Source organism: Lethenteron reissneri, chromosome 52, assembly GCF_015708825.2.
Source record: "Lethenteron reissneri isolate LAM-NWPU_2019-01 chromosome 52, ASM1570882v1, whole genome shotgun sequence".
Classification (NCBI taxonomy): domain Eukaryota; kingdom Metazoa; phylum Chordata; class Hyperoartia; order Petromyzontiformes; family Petromyzontidae; genus Lethenteron; species Lethenteron reissneri.
This window is the reverse complement of record NC_083830.1, coordinates 1544468-1567632: the sequence shown is the minus strand read 5'-3', so window position 1 is coordinate 1567632 and position 23165 is coordinate 1544468. Positions and strand designations below refer to the sequence as shown.

Below are 23165 nucleotides of genomic sequence, written 5' to 3'. Positions count from 1 at the left end.
ACGTTCACCGCCCTACATAGTCCGCATGCGAGAGGGAAGGAGTAATAAGTTACATGTGACAAATTTAATTCAATCACAGGAAGCTTTCATCATCGGGATGCGACTGCGAAACCTCTCGTCAAGCGACGTCCCGTCTCCGCGTGGCGCTCTCGCCACGCGGAGAAGTCACCGTGGCCGCTGCTGCCACGAGGCTGCTCTTGGTGAGGATTTTCCTCTGCAAGCAAACAAAATGGCTGTACTGTTTATTGTACATCATTTCAAGCCCAGCAACGGTGGAAGCAAACCCAACTCCGCGTAGTTAAGATGTGTTCAGAACAAAGTGAGTTCACCATAACTTCCGCCAACGGCGCTCAATGAACTCGCCCCAATGCTCTATATTCGAGCGAGACCCCCAGGTTTCTTGCGAGGCGCCTAGCCTGCTTGCTCCTGGGCTATGCGGTCTCCCGCCTTAGCTGCGTCTAAAAATCCGCGCTCATTTCTATCCCCACCTCCGACTCGGAGCGCAGCAAAGGCATCGGGCGACACCGATGGGGCCTGGACAGAGCCCAACGATCGCCACCAGGCGGGCTCGCGGGTTTAACCCGGCCCCCCCACAACGCGGGGCTGCGGCCATGCACGGCGGAGACGTCGCGAGCGCCAGACTTGTGAATGGTCCCTGGCGGTGGCTGCGAGTGGGCCAATGACAGATAAGATGCGTTAATTATCCCATCCCCTCCCCCGTCACGGATAAGAGGAATTCTCCTGGATTGTAATTACAGTAGACCTAATCTACATGGCATCTAGTGATGGCTACTGTGCGTTTAAAAAAAAACCTCTTGCTCTTTGCGTTAAAGTGGAGCATTGTGTGTAAAAGATCTCCGTTCTGGGTTTCCACATATATACAAACGGTTAACCCACAGAACCCAATTGCTTTCCAGACCAAGGCCATCTCGCAACATCGCGTTCCGTCATCAGCGCAATGGGAATTCACGTCACCGCGTTTTGGGGAGAAACAGAGGCACTCGAACCAGGAGTCTTGTCAAAAATGCCGAGAGTGTTTCTTTTAGCCAGATCCGACCACCACCGACGGGCACCAACACCCACAGTGGCTGCAACCACCGACCCCACGCCATCTCGCCAAGGCCCGCACGTGCCACACACGGGCAGCGCATATTTCCTTACATTCCTACTTATTTTGAAGACTCTGAGAGAAAACTCCACCCAGTGAAGCTACGGCAGCCAGTTCAGACTGAATCTCTCCGGCTCCAACCTGCACCGCTGCCCCACACGGCCCATCCCTTCACATCCCTGCCTCCCCCACCCCCTCTCTCGTGACACGCAAACCCAGGTTGGGGGGTGGTGGTGGTGGGGGTGCGCTGCCAAAGCACAGTTAGGTGACATTCTGGGGCCGGGGTTAGAGCGAGTGGGGTAAGCGGGCCGAGACTGGACCGCGAGCGATGCTGGCTCAGATTGCGTTACCAGACAGCCGATCTCCCCAGCCTGGGTCACGGGGCTCTGAGGGGAGGGAGGGGGCAGAGTCACCGACGATAGAGAAGACATTCCATCGAGCCGTGGGTCGCGACAGCCGCCCGCGATCCAAAAACACGATTTCCGCGGTGGGCAAACTCGGAAACCAAAGGTGCGCGCGTGGTGGCGGCGGCAATATTCTCACCGTTGGTAGCTCTGAGCCAGTGGTGGAGACTCTACTTTCCTACGGTGGAGCAGTCTCACTCGGTTGTTATTCACTTGATTGTTGCGATTCCAAAATAGGGGTGGCGTCTATCCACTGCTCACTTTCCACAGTGTGGTAACTATTTTACCGATACCACGGCGAGGTTGATTGTGTTTACTAAAACATTAACCCGTAAAAACAAAGTTTTTCACTATAAATCCTTTATATGCGTGGCGGCTAGAGTCTTCTCGTCCTCTGGCTTGAGATGGCTGCCACCTATGGGTCCGATGATTGTCTGCCAGTATTAAGCAATTGGTAATTAAATATTTAATTTGTTTTCCCTAAACAGTGTAAAATTTTGGAATTTTTTTTCACGAAAATTAATTGTCACACACAACGAGTCTGTGTGGAAAATGTCAGCTCGATTGGATCACGGGAAGTGGGTTAAAAAACGAGCGAAAGATTTGCACGGTCCTAAGCAAGCAAGCAAGCACGCAAGCAAGCAAGCACGCAAGCAAGCAAGCAAGCGAACTTAATATAAAGGATTTAAAAAAGACACCGATATGAAGACAGCCGTTGAGGCAGGCTCCAGACGTTTCTCGCTGCGAGCTGTTGCCATTCCTGCGGCCACCCAGGGCCCAGAACACAGCAGCCGTAGAGGCCTTCGAGGTGGAACCGCAGCGACCGTCAACCTGGCGAGCCGAGTCCGAGTGCCATCTACGACCAACTTCGGTGGCGAGGGACTTCTTCACAGATCCTATCGCTCTTCCACCTTGCCCAGCACGCATTAACCAGCGTGGTGAAGCATAGTCAAACAACCTTCGTCACCGACACCACAAAGAGGCCTTCGTCCAGCAGTGGATTTGCCAAGGGCTGGAAACTATTATTAATAGATTGGCCTGTGCGCTGACGAGTGAATAGCCACTTGTTCCCCATTTTTTACAAACAGTTTGAGCACAATTTCTTAAAGCCGTTCGCCTTAGCCACATACTTCTCATCAATCACATTCAGCCGTGATTGATCCGCTGCTGGATGACAGCCTCCATACCTCAAGCCATTGCCATCCACTCGCGGTTCTGTGATGCAATGATCCTACTTTTTGCATCATACGATGGCAAAAAAATATCGAAGCTATTTACTCAAGGATTTACACAGAAATTTAATTCCTCAATCGTGGAGCGATCCGATTGTACACGCTGGTTAAATTAAACGTCAATTAGCCACCATTCGACATCAGTGACTGTGGCAGGGCCGACAGCGATGAAACCAACTGGGAGACGGATCCAGAAACTCGACCGCGACGACAAATCCGGGCAGCAGTGCGAGACCTCTCCGTTACCGAGAGCTGGGAAAGAACTTAATTTCTTTGGCAGGCCACCATGCACGGGTTGGCACGGAATGGTTCATCGCGCTCCAATTGTAGGCATCCACCGTGTGGCTCCAACTCCTCGACAGACAACAGGTCACCGCCGAGTGCACGGGAATTAGACCCAGGTGTTGCCAGGTCAAGACATATTCCCCCCTCACCACCCTCTAGTATCCGATGAGTGCAGCTACAATGCTCAGAGTGACGGATAAATATCGTCTGCTCCCCGAGCACGAGCCGCGGAGACGGTTTATTTCAAGGCCGCGTGTAATCGTACATGGGCTCTCATCGTCCCGAGGTCGACATTCCCGCCACCCCCCTCCAGCCTCCCCCCCCCCCCGTAAACACGGGCGGTGGCAGCAGTGATTGAGCGAGCAGCGGCACTTATTTAATTATTTGTCCAGACGCCCCCCGCGGACCCCCACCCTAAACCGAGAGGTCTCCGTACATCGTGGCTCCATGTTCCGGCTGCAAAAACAACCGACAGCGTCCGATTTGCACAATCATTTTAACGCATTTGGCAAACGGGTTGCGTGCCGAGGTGATAAGCTTATCTCTCTCTACCGAGGTGGGTTTACACCGGAGCTCCGACTTGCCTCAAGCGAACGCCACGCGCCGCCCACCTTGCGCGAAACAAAGTCCCGCCACCGCAACGAGAGTCCATGAGTGGGGGGGGGGGGGATCAATCTGCACAGCTGCGCTGCACGCAGCCGACCCTCGCTCATTACGACGCAGAGGATGCGACCGTCGCCGCAATCGGTGACGTCCACACGTGGGGGGGTGGGGGGGGGGGGGGGGAGAGCGACGTGATTCTGGTTGCACAACTCCTCGCTCCGGCGTGGACAAAGCGTTTTTTCAGACGGTGGTGGCGTATTGGCCGGCACGTTGTCCGACGTTTCGCTCCATGCGCCGGGCAGCTTTTTGGGAGACAACGGTGGCAAATCTGCGTAGGACGGCGGTGGGCCGAACCCAGGGCCGGATGGGCGCACTGTCGCACGTCAAAGAGGAGAACGGTTACACAGCGAAGGTCGCGGCCTGCAGCTCCTTGCGGGCCTTCACCTCACGCATGGCAAGGGGAACTTCATTTGCTCTCGGGGCAGGGCACTCGAGAGCGGAGAGGTACCCAGCTATGCTGACCGCTTAAACACCAGGGAACTTTGAAAGCTCAATGTTAATATAACGATTATGAATGTGGTGGAGTGGTCAAACAACCCCCGATGGCCAACAGCCTTCATCCAAGTAAGTGGTGGAAATTCAACATTCCTGTGGCGGTGCTCAGTCTCTCCATAAGTCAACCTCTGTTGATTTTGCGCAAAGTTGGGACTCGTTTCATTGGATCCTGGGGAGGGCGTGATGGGAAGCAGCGGTGGCGTAGTGTGGTTGTCATGGGCCCTGGAGCAACCAATTCCATTGGGCCCCTTCCCTCTATATTCCCCCCCTCCTCCACTCTTCCCAGCTCAGCTTGTGGGCCCCCCCATTGCAGCTGCACAGACTGCACTCTCAGTAGCCACGCGGGCCACTGTTATGAACGGCGGCTGTTAAAAAGAGAGCACTGTACGACTGCGCGCGAGTGCTTTTAATATCCTGTTCAACTATTTTTGACCTCAGCATGGTATGTGCCACAGGAGGTGTGCACAGACAAGCGTGCATGCCGAGCAAATTTGTACGTGCCAATTGTTCTTAATTTCCCAATTACTGTACACAGGTTAACGGTGCTTAGCGTCGCCACATCACGAAAAAAGGCACCTCCACTCTGTAACAAGCAGTGCATCACCTTGTGTCAGAGCCTTAAAAATAAATTATATATCAAGGCCTTTCCCTTCTGACATTGTCCCAATAGTCACTTATTACACACATATTATCTTCTTATTTTAAGGCCACTGTTACTGACACAGAATGTGTTGAGTTTTTTTTGTTATCTCTGCATGCGCACCACTACCACGACAGCAGCAGCACCACCAGATGATTCGTGTCAGAGAGCGGCCCTCAAACCACAAGGTCAAACGACTACTTCCTAAGGTCGCTGTGCGAGGCCACGCTGTCCACGCCCATCACCACACCTTTTTCCTCTGCCCCACAAAGACGGTTCTCGTGACACATCGGCCAAGCCCAACATTTTAAGTCGCAGAGCTGGAATAAACCACATTAAATCGGAAAAAAAACCGAATTTAATTACTGTAGTTATTGACAGAGCTGAGACCATCGCCTGCGCTTGAGAAGCCGGTCTTGTCACGTGCAGGTCAAACCCAGATTCAAAGTCAGGGTCTCTCAGCGGTGCCGGCTCGGCGCTATGTGGCCAATTATCCCACAAGGCCATCCCCTGCAGAGCAATGCTTTTATCGTTACAAATTACAGAAATTGGCTGTCAGAGTCTCGATGTGAGACGAGGAAATATCGTTGTGGAATCATCTCTTTAATCAGCAGTTATCATGATGATGATAATGTCGACATGTAGCGCACCGCCGTCGTACAGTATTCACTCGCTCTCGAAAAGAGACAGAATGACTCGCAGCGGGCATGAGGAGCAGCAGACGGAACCACAGAGTCTGGGAACCGGTTTTATAATGACGGGCCCCCAAAACCCAGAGTACAAGCTTAGAAAGGCCAAGTAAGAACGGCGACAGGTGGGCCGGCTCCTCGCGATCGCCAGGTGTGGTCACCGCCCGATTAGCCGGGCGCCCCGCCCTGCGCCCAGTGCCACGGGCCATCACAGAGAATTCTGGAAACTTTTGTCGATGCCCGGGCCGGCACGTACACAGCGGAACGCTTACGGTAGCCTAAATTAACAAATCGGCGACGTTTCGGGCAAGGGCCCTTCTTCATGGCGCGGGGCCAGTCCGCACGGCCTCATGCCTCTGCACGTGCGATCGCCCCTCCCCCAAGCCTCTCGGCTCACGAACCGCCACCTCCACCGCCGACGTGCGGAGCGCGCAGAGCGGGCTGCACAGCGGGAGAGCGGTGGCACGCTGCTTCCGTGCCATATTTATAAACGTGCTCTTTAGCGCCGCAACACCCAGCGGCAATGCTCTCAAGAGCGCTCCTTGCATCGCACCATCCCATCACTCCAACACCCCCTTACCGCATCAAATCAGATGTATGTATGTATGTAGAACTTCTTTTTCAACGTATGTAGCCAACCGTGATAATCGGATGTGCAGGGGAAGGACAACTAAACACAAAAGGCAGTTCTAAAGAAATGAGTTTACGTATGTATATATAACACGGAAATAGCTACGAAAATAAACAAAATATCAACCCCTCTGTTCTCACATGTGCCGCTGGAGGAGCGGTCATAGGTGGAACATGGTGACGTGATCTTCCGCGTCACACTTGGCTGTGGCTTGTTGGGTGGGGGAGGGTTGGGGGTTTCCCTCCTTCGGGATTACCAAATTTTACTCCCAGCTCTACCAGATTGTGACGACTGCTGCTGCGGTTGCTGCTGCACTGAAGAGGCCAGCACTGGGGTTGGTCGGGCTGCCTTTGTAGTTTGAGGCCAAACTGCCACGAGCAAATAGAGACAAGTACAAACGAGACTGCCGCTGCCGCTGCTGCCATCAACCTGAGATCTACCGCATTTGCTACGCCTTTCTCTCTCCCTTCTCCCGCACACTCACTCCTGTCCTGGGCCATAACCTCCACGTCGTCCATCTTACCAAGTCTTGGTAAGAGGCCCTTGCAGTGACACAAGTTGCCGAGAGCACGCGACAACAGAAAGACGCCGTTTTCCAGGTCGAATATTATTATTGTATTATTCCCCTCTGGGACCTAATTAGTGCCGAGATGGTGCTTGGAATAACGTCTGCAGGCCTTTTCTCAGTGGTAGGCCTCATGTGGCAGTGGGCCGAATGAAATTACGTCACGGGCCTTTATCTGGCCCATAGGCCTTAAGGGCCTCCCCACTTTCCCCTGCCCAAAAAGCACCATCCCCATCCTGGGTCCCTTGCTCCCTCCCTCCCCACCCCTCTCCTTTTGGTTCCACCGCTAAAATCTCCCACCTCGTCGCGAGAGAATCATTCAGCCGCCTGCCGCTCAAATTAATCAGGTCACGACAGGCAGGGCCCCTGTGGAATCTCATTGCAACGCTGCGCTCACAATAGCTCGCAACATGCGGCAGCATCGTAGCTGCGCGGTACCGCGCCCTCGTGCCTGCAGCCTCTTGCGGTCTCGCCGTCGCTTTACGAAGCGGTTGTTTGGATTCCTCCATGTAGGTATTTATTTATGCACGCTGCCGTGCAGCCACACCGGTGTTGCAATCCAGAGGTGGCTGGTCCGCACTCCCCGAAGAAGTCGTTGCAACAATAGCGCAAGTTTCTTCAATCCCCCCCCCCGCACTACCGCCTCTGGCCATCCGGCAGAACAAACGGGAACATGGCAGCTCGTCCATCGGCTGGTCGCCGGTGGTGGGGTGAACCGTGGGCAACTCCCACCTTTTTCCAAATACTCTCCAGAGGGGCTCTCTGGAGCTCTCTCTAGCAGAGGATCCTTCCGCCACCAGTGGCGCGAACAGGAATTTGCAGGGCTGCGCTTCCGACGTCACGGACACGCCGTGCCCGCCGTCTCGCTCGACAACCACGTCCTCGGGGCGAGACGCGCACAGCCACCGTGTCGGCGCCCCGAGGCAGTGCATCCGTCCGCCCTGCGTGGACCACAGCGAGCACTTGGGCTTGCAGCGTTGTTGGCGCGCGCCTCGACCACCGCAACGCCAACAGTGCTCGAGCAACCGACAGCGCCTGCCGAGCGGGCCGCCTTGCGCCGCCCTGGGCATCGGGCGCGGCCACGCGGCTTCTGTGGCTTCGCTGAGAAGCCTTGCACCGACACCGCCACCATACCGTGGACGCTCGACGACGTCGCTATCCTGTGTCACCGAGCTCTCCTCTCTCTCTCAAGGTCTCCCCCAGTACCTCTCCTGCACCACGATCATTCCGCTGATCACGGCAACAGACCACGTCCGATATTCCTGCTCGTCGCACCCGGAGCCGGCACCGTTCCTGGTCAAGCGGCGATTCTCCGAAGCTGCACCGGCAGCAGCGGTCTGGAATTCTCTCGCACTGCATACCCAGCAGCAGCATCATCCACCTCCAAGCAGCAGCTCAAGGCCAAAGCACCTATAACGAGCGCATGTTATTAGTATCATTACCTGTGCAGGCGGGCATACGAGGGGCTTAGGCTGCACTCCTCCAAGTTCGTGCGAACGAGTTTTTCCCAATTCGTGAAATGTGCGAGCGCTCTAAATTGTCGTCCATTATGATTATTAATTACATATGAATTAATGTAGTTTCAGAGTCGCTGCCAATGTGGCGATGCCGTCGACATAACGCCCATAGCCAGGAGCACTCCCTCCATGGCATGAACACGTGTGAACACTCCTGAACGCGCGTAAATCACGGCAAATGTCACACGGTTTATGGGTGCCTCACTGTGCAGCCTGCCTCCGCACCTGTGCGCTCCTTGTACACAAACGGATGCGGGCACAGTGGCTCGGGCATTGCAAGTAAACAGTGGAGGTGGCACACTTCTTCGAGGCCACCCGGGTTGATGCGTGCCATGCCATGCACGCTGTCAGAGTATCACCCGATCACGCACAATCTGGGAAAAGCCGTAAGCTGGGTTGAGCCCGGACACCACTTGGAAGGCGGCCACCGTGTACATCTAAAGAGATAAGCAGACAAGTAGGTCTCCTTCGAACGTCTCGTTTGGAGTCAATCTAGGAGAGGCCCAGCACCGTCTTGGATATTCACCACCACGAGAAATCGACAGGGTTCATAGTGCAGTGTTCTAACCACTATACTACCAATCCTTGACCAGCATGAGACGCACACAGACACATAGACATAAATCCCCCATATAGTCTTAACAGACTGTTAGGACGGGTGCTGTTAGCAAGTAGCAACTTGAAGGCCGGCATGGCATACGAGGGAGTGGGTGGCCAGCACCTCGCCCGGCCGCCTTCGTCTCCTTAGTGGCGATGTTTACACACCATACCAGGTTTTTACTTGGAGGCCGAGTCGACCTAGGGGAGGCCCAGGACCAATTCAGATAATCATCATCGGTGTTGGCCGTGAGCGGGAATCGAACTTGGGTGGCTGGGTTAGCAGCGCAGCGTGCTAACCACTAACGCACACACACACACCTGCACGGAGCACTTATGAGCACAGCGCCATCCCTCCCTGCCTCCAGGGGTAGGAGGAGAAAAAAGTGAGAGATGAAAATGCCGAGCTGGCAGTTTCATATTGCCTGGCTGGGCGGCCACAGCCCGCCCAGGCAAGCCGGCCAACCGTACCCTAGTTTGCAAGCTTCTCTCCCCTAGGGGGCACGCGGGGGTCATTTCACCGGCGTGCGGGGGGGGATGGAGCGTTCGAGGCGTTGCAACAGGGATGCTGGTGCGATGGTCAGCACCGCTGGACTCGCGATCCATAGGTCGCCGGGTTCAACGGGTTCGCCACGGTCGATTGATCGGCAGGCGACGTGCGCGAGGCAAAGCGTGGCATAGTCGGTCAATGGCACAGCTGCACCGGTCCCTTTCGACACAAGGGCGCCCTGGCTCAACCACAGAGGCCACGTGGTGGCGCGGCCGCTTGACAAGTCAACCTTCTGGCCACTCCGCAGAAATGGCAAAAAACGATTAAGAGCTTAATGACATGGAGTGAACAGCGCAAGCACCACAAATGCACTCGCACGCGGAGAGAAACAAGACAGAAATTAAATCAGCCATGCATTATTCACGGAGGCATTACTGCGCGAGATGGCGACAAATTAATTATTGATGCGGACAATTACTCAGAGCTCGATTCTAGGCACTGCCGGTGCAATTACGGACGTCAAAAAAATTGAAACCCCAGTGACGTTAAACAACATTAACGACGTTTTAAACCTCGCAACTTAACCTGACAACCGCTGATAACAATTCAATTACGCGCGTCTAACGTGGGGCGGCCATCGATTGCGGAATCTCAATTCCCGCGAGTGACGCAGGTGGAATAACAAATCAAATCTCCCATCGAAGATTCGCATTCGGGCATCACCCAGCAGGGTTTAAACGCAGGCCCTTTAAAAGCCCATGAGCCCAGACCAGATGCCTCACTTGCTGGTACCAACCTGATTGCCACCACTTTAGCAGTTCCAATTTATTTACGTGGCCAGTTTCTAGATGATTGAACACTACCTTCTCAAGAACCGCTTTGTGTTTAGTTTGCTGCTCTTCCCCCGCATCTCCGATTAGCATAGTAGGCTACGTACGGTGCAAAAGAATAACAGTGAATTACGTGACGACTTGTAACGAGTGAGTTAAGTAAGTAACTCGATCTGAGCCAAGGTGCTGGCGGAATCAAACAAATATCCCCGTGTAGCCTTTACAAGACTATTGGGGAAAGTGCTGTTAGCAAGCACCTATGAAGGCCGGCACAACAGACGAGGGGGTGGGTGGCCATCTCCAAGCCCGGCCGCCTTTGTCTCCCCAATGCTGATGTTTACACACCGCACCAGGCATTCATTTTTAAGGCCGATTTGACCTAGGGTAAGGACCCAGGACTGGTTCAAATATTCACCGCTGTTATTGATCACGAATGGGAATTGAACTCAGGTGTCCGGGTTCGTAGTGAGACTTGGTAACCACTGCACTACCCCATATACACACACACGCACTCAGTAACACACGCACGTGTGATCAGCGCTCGTACGCCCACATTGCATACGAAAGTTGTCGTGAACAAGGGTATTATTCCATTGCCACCCTTGCCCAAAATCAATACCGACATGGACAATGGTGCGTTGGTAAGCCGAGTGGTTGAGTTTGGCATCTGTCACTTGGGCAATTTTGTAATTAATGAAAGTTATAGAGCCCGTGCTCAGAAGACACCGAATCCCAGGCGTGGCTACAAGGACCCGATATGTCATCGTCATATCCTCATTATTGTGTTATTGATGAACGTGTTGTGTTTTTTTAATAAGGGTCTGTTATAGCCTTCATTAAATCTCGTTAGGTGTCCTCGGACAACCAGACGGATGGATGGATACGATTACCTGGCACGGCAATTCCACACGGTCCCTTAAATAACCTGGATGGGGACACCCAGGGCGGCTGTGCAACTTGTACAACGCTCAAATTGGGCTCGTGTAATCGAGCCGACGGAACATTTAGGATGGTAGATCGTCGTACACGCCGAGATCGGTTCATATAAACACCCTCATGGGCAGCAAAGTGCCTGCAAGGAAGCAGTACATGACGTAGGTAGCTGGTCTTAACTGTGTGCGGGGGTTTTGTGTTTTCCTTGGTAAGTATGGGTTTTCTCCGGGCAGCCCGGTTTCCTTCCTTACAATGAAAGCGCTAAAAGGAAAATGGGATTGGTCAAACGCCCCACGCAGGACAGTCCTGAATAATAAAGCCTCGACAAGTACTGCACAATTAAATGCAAATAAAAAATAAACTTTGGAGAGCCAACCGACAGTGACGGGCGACGCCATAAACAACGAGGGAGTTGCAAAACGCCGACAAAAACTGCGAATGCCGTTTGCCACTCAGCACAAAGGGACGCATTTAAAAAGTTGGTTCAAACAGAACCGCTGACATCAGAGACACGGATCCAAAGTTCAACAACGGTGCATGACAGGGTCCGTCAAAAAAAACTGCAAGCGAGCAGACAACCAGAAAGTGCCGACTCCGAAGTAAAACGCGTGTTGGCTCTCGGCGGCAGGATACTGCTCGGCTGGCAGAGCAGGGCAGATGGCAGGGCAGAGTTCAAATCCTGGCCAGGGTCAGCTCTACTATCACCACCACCACCACCAACAACATTGCCGTTACTGTTTTACTCGGCTCGACCAAACCAGCAGCACGTGGTGAGTTCACACACCCCCTTGGTGAGAGGCCAACTGTGCTTGTTTAAATATGGCCTCGTCTTGGCCACTGGGATGTGGAATTGCCATTGCTTCAAGAATAGCAATAGGGACAATTTTTTAATCTGACACGTACGTTACACAATTCGGGATTTCAGCAAGAGGCAAGCACGCGTCGTGGATTTTTGGGTTAGGCCATGAAATCATCTGGCCAAATGTGCCCCTATGACTCTCCATCACCCTACGCGGCATAACTAATTATATTGGTCGCGTATAGTGGAAATTGTCAGTTTGTACGAGCACGTCCGACACCCTGGTCATTTTATGGGCACTATCTCTCATGTCGTTGAACTGTGGAAACATTTCTAACCTCCGAATCGTAGACGTAATTGGCTGGCGTACCTCTCTTAAGTAAAAAGCCACTGCACATCTCTTTTACGAAGATTGTTCAAAACCTTTCAAGTGTCTGCAATGGCGGAACGGACATCTGGAGCCAAGCAAGCGGACGTGGCGTTCACCACGATACCAGGGTTGGCAGAAGAGTCGGTGGTGCCCATTAGCCATAAGAAGTCACTACAAATCGGCATCTTAATTGCTCAATCAATCTCTGAGCCACCTCCCTCCCTTCATCCACGATTCATGGACCCCAACCCAGGACAATGAATAACTGTGCATGCAGGAGGGACACAAGAAACCCCTTCAGTGAGCACACAAACTCGCGGGCTGCATACCAAACTACCCCTTTAAAAAACAGGCAAAAGAATAAAATTAAATAAACTAGGCGCTCAGAAACAAATCAAACAAAAGGAATTCGGGGCGCAAACACCGCTACGTGTTTGAGCTCCGGCTGGAGTCTCTAGGCGGCTTGTGGATGGATGGGCCTGCGATCGGCGAGCGCGGAAGGATGGCGGCCTCCTCCCTGAAGGGCACCGTGCGGGCTCCCCGTGGGTCTCTCGTCACCGCCACCACCGCTGCGTGGACGGTTTCGGAGGAGGCAGCGGCGGCCAACGTCCGTCCGCTTTCCGTGGGCTCCTTTCGTCACACGCGCCGCCGCAAAACAAAAGCGGGAGGAGTAGAAGGTGGCGGCAAGATGAGTGGGGATGATGTCAACGCTGATGAGCGCCAGGGCACTCGACAGCGAGAGGAATGGTTGCGTTGTAGGGGGAAGAGCAAGCCGGAGGAAGGCCGCACAGGAGAGACAGCGACATGTTAGCGGAGGATTCCGAGGCCACTACTGGAAAAGAACTCCTCAAAGATGGAAGAAATGGGGTTAGGCGTTTGCCCGGCAGTGGACAACAACAACCACCTTGGCTGTGGCGATTGAATGAGAAAAATGTAAACTTATTTTGCTTACGTCACCTTGCCGATCAACCTATATGGCTTTCTGCAAAGTTAAAATTCAGATCGTGAGTTCAAACACCAGGTCGGGGTGCCATCCCACTCGGACCTACGGAACAAGTACCGCTACTCTGCGATAAGCCAGGAGCAGTGCCCACGAGGGTAGCCTGGCCCACACGTTGCAGGACCGTGGAATTTCCACAGCTGCAACCTGCACGTAAAAATCTATTTGCGAATTTATGATCCACGCAAATAGATTTATGCACATGATCATGTTAGTTTTGCAATAATGGGTCAAACAAAACTGTGCCAACAATACAGCTAAAATGGGAAATTATACAAACGAGACGTTAAAATGGTCCAAGAGATAAAAAAAATCTAATCTTGAATCGACCCATGCCCTCCGAATATTGAGAACACATTGAACGGCTGACAACTGTGTTGGATCGTTGAGGCTGCGTGGGGAACACGGTAGAAGAATCTCGGCGGCGGCGGGGTTGTTGACGACTTCCCTCCCCCGTGTTTACAACACAGAGGCGAGTGTTGCCGACTTGGACTCATCTTACGATGGGGGTGCAGGGAAAAAGCAGCGAGACCCTGTCGGGGAGGAAGGGCGAGAGAAAGGCTCGCACGGGAATGAAAAGCGTAGTTGTGTCGTCGCGTCCGTAGCGTTAGCAACGCGCTGGATGATCGCTTTTATGCAAACTGTGGGGGGCGGGGGGGGGGCAAGGCGGAGGGAGAGATTCGTGAGGAGAATTATACCGAGGTCTGGGCACCATGTTTTGTGTAAATCTACGAGACGAGAAGATTCTTTATCCCGGTTATTGTTTGTTCCCCCCCCGCACCGCTTCCGATCAGGAGCCAAGAATTTTGCCATCGCGTCACACGAACGAATTCCTCATATTTTTCTGAAAATATATTATACAATAAAGTGGAATGTCTTCTGCTTTTCGACTGTATTCATAAAAAGCCTTGCTGCGGTGACTGCACGTGTTACATTATGAATGTAAATCATGCTATACCACGGTCCTGTAATTACAGCATTACTGTATTATCGTATTAGTACGGCCAAGCGTGAGATGCGAATCAATCACAGTGCCTAATTGGGGCACTTATCATCAACAAGCCAAACTCACACTGCTCGGTATGGTAAAGTATGGTTAAACAAACACTACGACCGATAAAGCATCCACAGGCCTTCATCCAGCAGTAGATTGACAATGGGCTGAAAATTTGTTTCATTATTTCACGTAATACAAATAAGAACAGAGCAGCCACGTTTGGACATACGGACCCGCGAGGAAATGTGCCGAAACAAGGGCATGTGGAGTGGCCAGAAGAACGCTCGGTGCCGTCTTTGGCTCCCCAGTCGCGATGTTTACTCACAGCAGCAGCAGCGGCGGGTACCCGTGGCAGATGGAGTCAACCCAGGGTTGGGCGGCTCAAAACAGGTTCGGACGCCGATGTTTAAATCACCCTGGACGTGCCCAGACCTGTCAGCTCTGGGGAGCCAAGCAGGGTTCAACCTGGTTAGTACTTTGATGGGAGACTACTGCCTGGGAATACCGGGTGGTGTAGGCTTGGGTGGAAAGGTGGCCAAAGAGAAGGATTAAGCGATGAATTATTGAATCTATTTGTGGAGCCACGAGTGTGAACCCCTCTGGAGTGCGGGTGTGCTCTGGGTACTCCATCGTAAAATTATTGTATTGCAATGTACTGATATTACTCATGGCCAGGAATTTAACCGTGGCACAGTGCGCTAACCACCGCTCCTCCTAATACCGTACATGCACACCCCGTACATTTCACATTCACCGTGTCAAGCGTGCAACAGGCTGTACCGAGTTTATGATTAACAATTAAATTTATTGACCTTTCACCATGCCCTAGGGGCTAGGCAGTAGGTTGTCGAAGTTTAAAATAAAACACAGCCTTTTGTCAATCCATTGCTGGACGAATTCCTCCCCATGCCGAGGCAGTCACGGAGGCGACAGAGGCGGGTGTGTGCCCAGGCCCAGTTCAGATCGACGACTCGCCGCCGATGCCGATGTTGGCCGTGGCCCGGAATCAAACTCGGGTGGCCAAGCTGCACGGTGGCGAAATGTGCTCCCCGAACCACTGTGCCGCCATCGCTGCCCAGCCCCACCGTGAAAACAGACAACCAATTAAACGATCACACGGATAAAAAAGGCATTAAAAATAGAGTTCAAAAATGCACCCCACACTCAAGAGAAAAAGAATATGAATGCGCGGTCAGAACTTTTTTTTCTTTCAAATCAACGACTTTGGAGGGCATTAAAAGCACAGAGGGGTATTCTCAATTCATATCAGGGTCATGTTCTCAAAACTCTGAATTGTTATCGGTTAACACAATGGACTTGCAATCTAAAGGTCGCCAGTCCAATTCGACTTCCCGGCTAAGCAGTTCAGAATCAAAATCTTTATTTCGGCTGGAGGAATCCGATAAGCGATGAAGCTCGTTTTCACTGATGTTCATTAGTTGAAACATTTAGGCAAGTTGATTAAATCCCCCTACCCTGGCACTCTGTCCATTTGGCAGTATAAATGGGTACGGCACCACAGAGACCAAGTGTGGTGGGGATAAGTGCCAGTGTGGAAGAGTAGGCCAAAATTAGCCCTCCAGAGCTACCTGTATAGTGGAAGCAGGGCTGCACCATTGCCCCTAACTGTTAAAAGGCAGGAGAAAGTGGGATATGCGAGCGAGATGCGAGCTTCCTCAAGAAGGCAGCTTTATTATTATGAGTCAGTCCAGGCTTGTTTACACATCTGGCCTCATTGCATTACAGCAGCGGCAACCCACCCAGAGACCTCGTGCACTTGCATGGTGACGTCATCTATTATGTAAACAAACCCACACGACTCGGCAGCCAAGATCTAGAGCAGGGGAAAAAATCAAATCTCCTTAAGATCCAGAATAGAGAGAGGGGGGGGTGAATATCTGTGAGCCAGCGCCGAACAGCAGATTCGTTTGGGGTTTCGTGTGACGGTCACCACAGAGTGGCTTCTCGGGATGATGGGGGTGGTGGTGGTCGTGGTGGTGGTGGTGGTTGTGTGGTTGTGATGGTTGTGTTGACGGTGGTCTTTGGTGCTGGCGATGGTATAAGCATGGATGCGGAACTTCCTTCGCACCGTACGTGGCCAACCGTGCTAAATCGGGAGGTGCGGGGGTAGGTGGTGTGGATATAATATTTGAACCGGTCCTGGGACTCACCTAGGTCCGCTCGGCCTCAAGTAAGTACCTGGTGCGGTGTGTAAACATCAGCATTGGTGAGACAAAGGCGGCCAGCCGGGCTCGTTGTTGAACAGCCACTCACCCCCTCGTGTGCCATGCCGACCTTAATAGGTGCTCGCTAACAGCGTTGGCCACAACAGCCCGGTAAATGCTAAGAGGGGGGTCTCTCTGTGTCTGACGTTGATGCGCCTATTGTGGTGCCGCTTACGTGACGATACGCAACTGGGGGTAGTTGTGCGGTGGGAGTGCTGATGGATGTGCTTTGTTATGAATGGTGCAGGGTCAGACAAATAAATATATCATACAAAAGACAAAGATCCCCCGTGTAGACTAAACAGACTGTTGGGGCAAGTGCTGTTAGCGAGCAGCACCGAATGAAGGGCGGCGCGGCGCACGAGGGGGGGGGGCGGGGCAGCACCACGCCCGGATGTCTTAGACCAATAAACACACACACACACAGCCACACACATCACACACACACACATGATCACACACACACCACACACACAGTCACACACATCACACACACACATGATCACACACACACCACACACACAGTCACACAAACTCAGACGAGCACATCACACACAGTCTCACACACACAGTCTCACACACACAGTCTCTCACACACATAATAAGCGAACAAACTCGCTCGCACCCTGCACCACAAACTCACACCTAAAATTATCGCTAAACAAAAATAACCGTTCGACTGTAAATAGATAAACTGTGGCACACAAATCACACTTAACTCAGCACACACACACGGAAAATCCCGCACGTACACGCAAACTCACACACTCACGACAAATACACAAACCCACGCACACACACAAGACAAACACACAAACCCACACACACACAAGACAAACACACAAACTCACACACACACACGACAAACACACAAACTCACACACACACACGACAAACACACAAACTCACACACACACAAGACAAACACACAAACTCACGCACACACAAGACAAACACACAAACTCACGCACACACAAGACAAACACACACACTCACGCACACACAAGACAAACACACACACTCACACAAACACAAGACAAACACACAAACTCACACACACACACAAGACAAACACACAAACTCACACACACACACAAGACAAACACACAAACTCACACACACACAAGACAAACACACAAACTCACGCACACACAAGACAAACACACAAACTCACGCACACACAAGACAAACACACAAACTCACGCACACACAAGACAAACACACAAACTCACGCACACACAAGACAAACACACAAACTCACGCACACACAAGACAAACACACAAACATAAGACAAACACACACACTCACGCACACACACTCGTACACCCGCACAGAAACCCACGCACACAAACTCACACAAAAGACAAAGATCCCTCGTATAGCCTGAACAGACTGTAGGGGCAAGTGCTGTTAGCGAGCACCTATGAAGGCCGGAACGGTACACGAGGGGGTGGGTGGCCAGAACCACGCCCGACCGCCTTTGTCTCCCTAGTGGCGATGTATACACACCGCACCAGGTACTCATTTAAGGCTGAGTCGACCTAGGGGAGGCCCAGGACCGGTTCAGATAATCGTCACTGGTGTTAGCCGTGAGCGGGAATCGAACCCGGGTCGCCAGGTTCATAGCGCAGCGCGCTAACCGCTACACCACCGCTCCCCATCACTCACACACACACTCACACACACACACTCGTACACCCGCACACAAACCCACGCACACAAACTCACACGTACACCCGCACACAAACTCACGCACACAAACTCACACACCGCAAGTTATCGCGAACCAAAAATAACTGTGCTAAATAAATATAATAAAGTGCACGCCAAGCCCGACTCGGTCAACACTCGCCCATTTAAACGCCGCCTCCTCCTCCTCCCTCTCTCTCTCCACCTTCAAACTCACGCCACCCGGAGCTGCGACATCACCACCACCATCATCATCACCACCACCATCACCACCACCACCACCATCATCACCACCATCATCATCACCACCACCACCATCACCACCATCATCATCACCACCACCACCATCACCACCATCATCATCACCACCACCACCATCATCACCACCACCATCATCATCACCACCATCATCATCATCACCACCATCATCATCACCCCCACCACCATCACCACCACCACCACAATCATCACCATCATCACCATCTACTACCGTGCCGTCTCAAACCATGAACCACAGTTTGCATGCGGCCCCCGCTCAGAGTGCGACGATACCAAGCGGCACACCACGATCCGTAATGCCACTTTCTATTGTTCGTGATGCACTTCGTAGGGGCAGGGGACGAGACTGTGCCCTGGGCCGCCCTGGGCCGCCTTTGTCTCCCCCAGAGCTGCACAGGCGAGCACACGGCTCGCAATGGGCGGGGCCATTGGCGATGCCCCCTCTGTCCACAACACCCCGGGGCTGGCGAACAACGTGTTGCCCCTGCTGCCCTGTGTGTGTGTCTCTGTGTGTGTGTCTCTGTGTGTGTGTGTCTGTGTCTCTGTGTCTGTGTCTCTGTGTGTGTGTCTCTGTGTGTGTGTGTCTCTGTGTGCGTGTCTGTCTCTGTGTGTGTGTGTGTCTGTGTGCGTGTGTCTGTCTCTGTGTGTGTGTGTCTCTGTGTGTGTCTCTGTGTGCGTGTGTGTCTCTGTGTGCGTGTGTGTCTCTGTGTGTGTGTGTCTCTGTGTGCGTGTGTCTGTCTCTGTGTGTGTGTGTCTGTGTGTGTGTGTCTGTGTGTGTGTGTCTCTGTGTGTGTGTGTCTGTGTCTCTGTGTGTGTGTCTCTGTGTGTGTGTCTCTGTGTGTGTGTGTCTCTGTGTGTGTGTGTCTCTGTGTGTGTGTGTCTCTGTGTGTGTGTCTCTGTGTCGGTGTCTGTGTGCCTGTGTCTCTGTGTCTGTGTCTCTGTGTGTGTGTCTCTGTGTGTGTGTGTCTGTGTCTCTGTGTCTGTGTCTCTGTGTGTGTGTGTCTCTGTGTGTGTGTGTCTCTGTGTGCGTGTCTGTCTCTGTGTGTGTGTGTCTCTGTGTGCGTGTGTCTCTGTGTGTGTGTGTCTCTGTGTGTGTGTGTCTGTGTCTCTGTGTGTGTGTCTCTGTCTGTGTGTGTGTCTCTGCGTGTCTCTGCGTGTCTCTGTGTGTGTGTGTCTGTGTCTCTGCGTGTGTGTCTCTGTGTGTGTGTGTCTGTGTGTCTGTCTCTGTGTGTGTGTCTCTGTGTGTGTGTCTCTGTGTGTGTGTCTCTGTGTGTGTGTCTCTGTGTGTGTGTCTCTGTGTGTGTGTGTCTGTGTCTCTGCGTGTGTGTCTCTGTGTGTGTGTCTCTGTGTGTGTGTCTCTGTGTGCGTGTCTCTGTGTCTCTGTGTGTGTGTCTCTGTGTGCGTGTGTCTCTGTGTGCGTGTGTGTCTTTCTGTATGTGTGTAACTGTGCGTGTCTGTCTCTGTGTGCGTGTGTCTGTCTCTGTGTGCGTGTGTCTGTCTCTGTGTGCGTGTGTGTGTCTCTGTGTGCGTGTGTGTCTCTCTGAGTGTGTGTCTCTCTGTATGTGTGTAACTGTGTGCGTGTCTGTCTCTGTGTGCGTGTCTGTCTCTGTGTGCGTGTCTGTCTCTGTGTGCGTGTCTGTCTCTGTGTGCGTGTGTCTGTCTCTGTGTGCGTGTGTCTGTCTCTGTGTGCGTGTGTCTGTCTCTGTGTGCGTGTGTCTGTCTCTGTGTGCGTGTGTCTGTCTCTGTGCGTGGGTCTCTGTGTGTGTGTGTCTCTGTGTGTGTGTGTCTCTGTGTGCGTGTGTCTCTCTGTGTGTGTGTCTCTCTGTGTGTGTGTGTCTCTGTGTGTGTGTGTCTCTGTGTGTGTGTGTTCTCTGTGTGTGTGTGTGTGTCTGTGTGTGTGTCTCTGATCAGCCAGTCATCTCGGTCATCTCGGTCAGTCGACCCGTGGCACCTGCTGGGTCTGCCCCGTGACCTCCTGCCAGCGGGCGTTTGACACTTCACGTGGCCTCAAGGTGCACATGGCCTGGCGCAAGCGTCGTGGTGACGTCACCGCCACTTAGTGGCGAATGGCGGTTGTTGTTGTGTGTCTGTGTGTGTGTGTGTCTGTGTGTGTCTGTGTCTCTGTGTGTGTCTGTGTCTGTGTGTGTCTGTGTCTCTGTGTGTCTGTCTGTGTCTGTGTGTATGTCTGTCTCTGTGTGTGTGTCTGTGTGTGTCTCTGTGTGTGTCTGTGTCTCTGTGTGTCTGTGTCTCTGTGTGTGTCTGTGTCTCTGTGTGTGTGTCTGTGTGTATGTCTGTCTCTGTGTGTGTGTCTGTCTGTCTTTGTCTGTTCACATTCCCGCTCACGCCCAATAAGAGCGGCGAATATTTGAACCGGTATTGGGCCTCCTCTAGGTACACTCGGCCTAAAATAAATACCGTACCTTGCTTTAACACGTGGGTTTTCGCGACCAATATCCAGGTTTTTTTTGGGGGGGGGGGGGATTAAATCGCGTAAATGTACACGATCTAACGTAAATGTACACGATCTAACGTAAATGTACACGATCTAACGTAAATGTACACGATCTAACGTAAATGTACACGATCTAACGTAAATGTACACGATCTAACGTAAATGTACACGATCTAACGTAAATGTACACGATCTAACGTAAATGTACACGATCTAACGTAAATGTACACGATCTAACGTAAATGTACACGATCTAACGTAAATGTACACGATCTAACGTAAATGTACACGATCTAACGTAAATGTACACGATCTAACGTAAATGTACACGATCTAACGTAAATGTACACGATCTAACGTAAATGTACACGATCTAACGTAAATGTACACGATCTAACGTAAATGTACACGATCTAACGTAAATGTACACGATCTAACGTAAATGTACACGATCTAACGTAAATGTACACGATCTAACGTAAATGTACACGATCTAACGTAAATGTACACGATCTAACGTAAATGTACACGATCTAACGTAAATGTACACGATCTAACGTAAATGTACACGATCTAACGTAAATGTACACGATCTAACGTAAATGTACACGATCTAACGTAAATGTACACGATCTAACGTAAATGTACACGATCTAACACAAAAAAAACTCTTTTGGAGCATACCTTGGGTGAGGTGTAATTAAAAATGTTTTGGAAAGACAAAGGCGGTCGGGAGCGGTGATGACCACCCATCCCCTTCGTGTACCGCCCCGGCCTTAATAGGTGCTCGCTAACATCGCTTTGCCCAACAGCCAGTTAAGGCGACACTGCGGATCTCTGTCGTGATGTAAATCGCGAATGTATTTTTTGTACCATAAGCAACCACAGCCATCAATTAACACCACGACAACAACGACGACAACAACGGCGGCGGCTTGCGCGGCTTAACCTCTGCTGCCCCTCAACAAAGGGTTGTGTCAATTTAAACAAAGAGACACCGAGACAAACAATGGGACGTGTTTCTCGACTCGTACCAGTGTAACGCACTCTGTAGCACTGTTGTTCACACACACACACCAACTACACACACACATATCACTACACACACACATATCACTACACACACACATATCACTACACACACACACACATATCACTACACACACACTAACTACACACACACTTTAAATGGCCCTCAATCGTGCTAGATTAAATCACTGTAGTTTAACACACACACAACTATATACACGCGTGTACAAGTGTTACATGCTCAATGCTAATAGGCTCACGACGTATACATTACTTACATATCGCCCTGTTGCACGCAAACACACAAACAAGTATCACAATGTACAATATTAACACGCACATCATTACACTTACATACATACACATCATTGCGTACATACGGACAATTCATGTTAAAATCTGTAGTGTCACAACATCTCAATGTACATCAATGTACCGTCACACACACAAGTACATACAATTCCTACTCGATGCCGCTATGTTAGCGCGCCGTATCGTGCGTAGCGCCGAATTCTAGACCACGACGGGGATTGACTCCATTAGCATGCAGCGGCACCTTATGGGTCTCGGTATCCTACATCCACACACGTGTGTGTGTGTCTCTGTAGCCTACGGTGGTTCTCTTGTTACAGGGGGAGCGAGAGAGACGTGTGTTTACCGTGGAAGTCGCGCTGCGAAGTCGCTTGCCCGCTCGCAACTTGCTCTGATCTGTTGATTCTTCGGTTGTTTTGCAAAATTTAACCAGCAGCTGGAGCTGGGCGCGACCATTCAGTGGCGCTGGAGCGGGGGGGTTGGCGCTGCCGTCTCCGCTTTGGTGGTCTGGGGGGGGGGTGGGGGACGGCTCCACCCACCCCAAGTGCCGAGCCCAGGCAAGGGGGAGGGGGTTGGTCAAAAAACACCCCCCCCCGCGCTGATTGTGTTGGCACGCGTTGGTACATTCCAACTATGTGTTGCTTGGCCGTGTTGCAAATGTGTTTGTGTGGTTTCTCTGGGGGGAGGGGAGGGGGGGGTACGTGTGTGCGCATGTTGCATAGCAGCTTTGTGAATCCACTGCTGGATGAACAGGGCATCTCCTCACTCATATGTGGGTCATTGATGGCAATTTGACCATACTTCACCATGCTGGTCAAGTTATAAAACGTTGTTATTATTAGACTGTATATTTATTTGTAATGTATCTCATGCCTATAGTTGCTCGTGTATTAAAATAAGCACGTGGATTTTTTTTTTAATGTTGCTCTATAT

The 23165-nt window shown here is 51.9% G+C and overlaps 1 protein-coding gene across 3 annotated transcripts in view; it reads right to left on the bottom strand.

Annotated features, from left to right (window-relative positions):
• LOC133356004 (protein NDRG3-like) overlaps positions 1-22678 on the bottom strand; it is a 52450-nt gene extending 29772 nt beyond the window's left edge. Inside the window, exon 1 of one of the 3 annotated variants that reach the window (XM_061573482.1) lies at positions 22579-22678. The gene's annotated coding sequence lies outside the window, so the exon portion shown is untranslated. The remainder of the gene's footprint in view (positions 1-22578) is intronic. The other 2 variants (XM_061573483.1, XM_061573484.1) reach the window with 2 other exon arrangements.
• Positions 22679-23165: the final 487 nt, after the last annotated feature.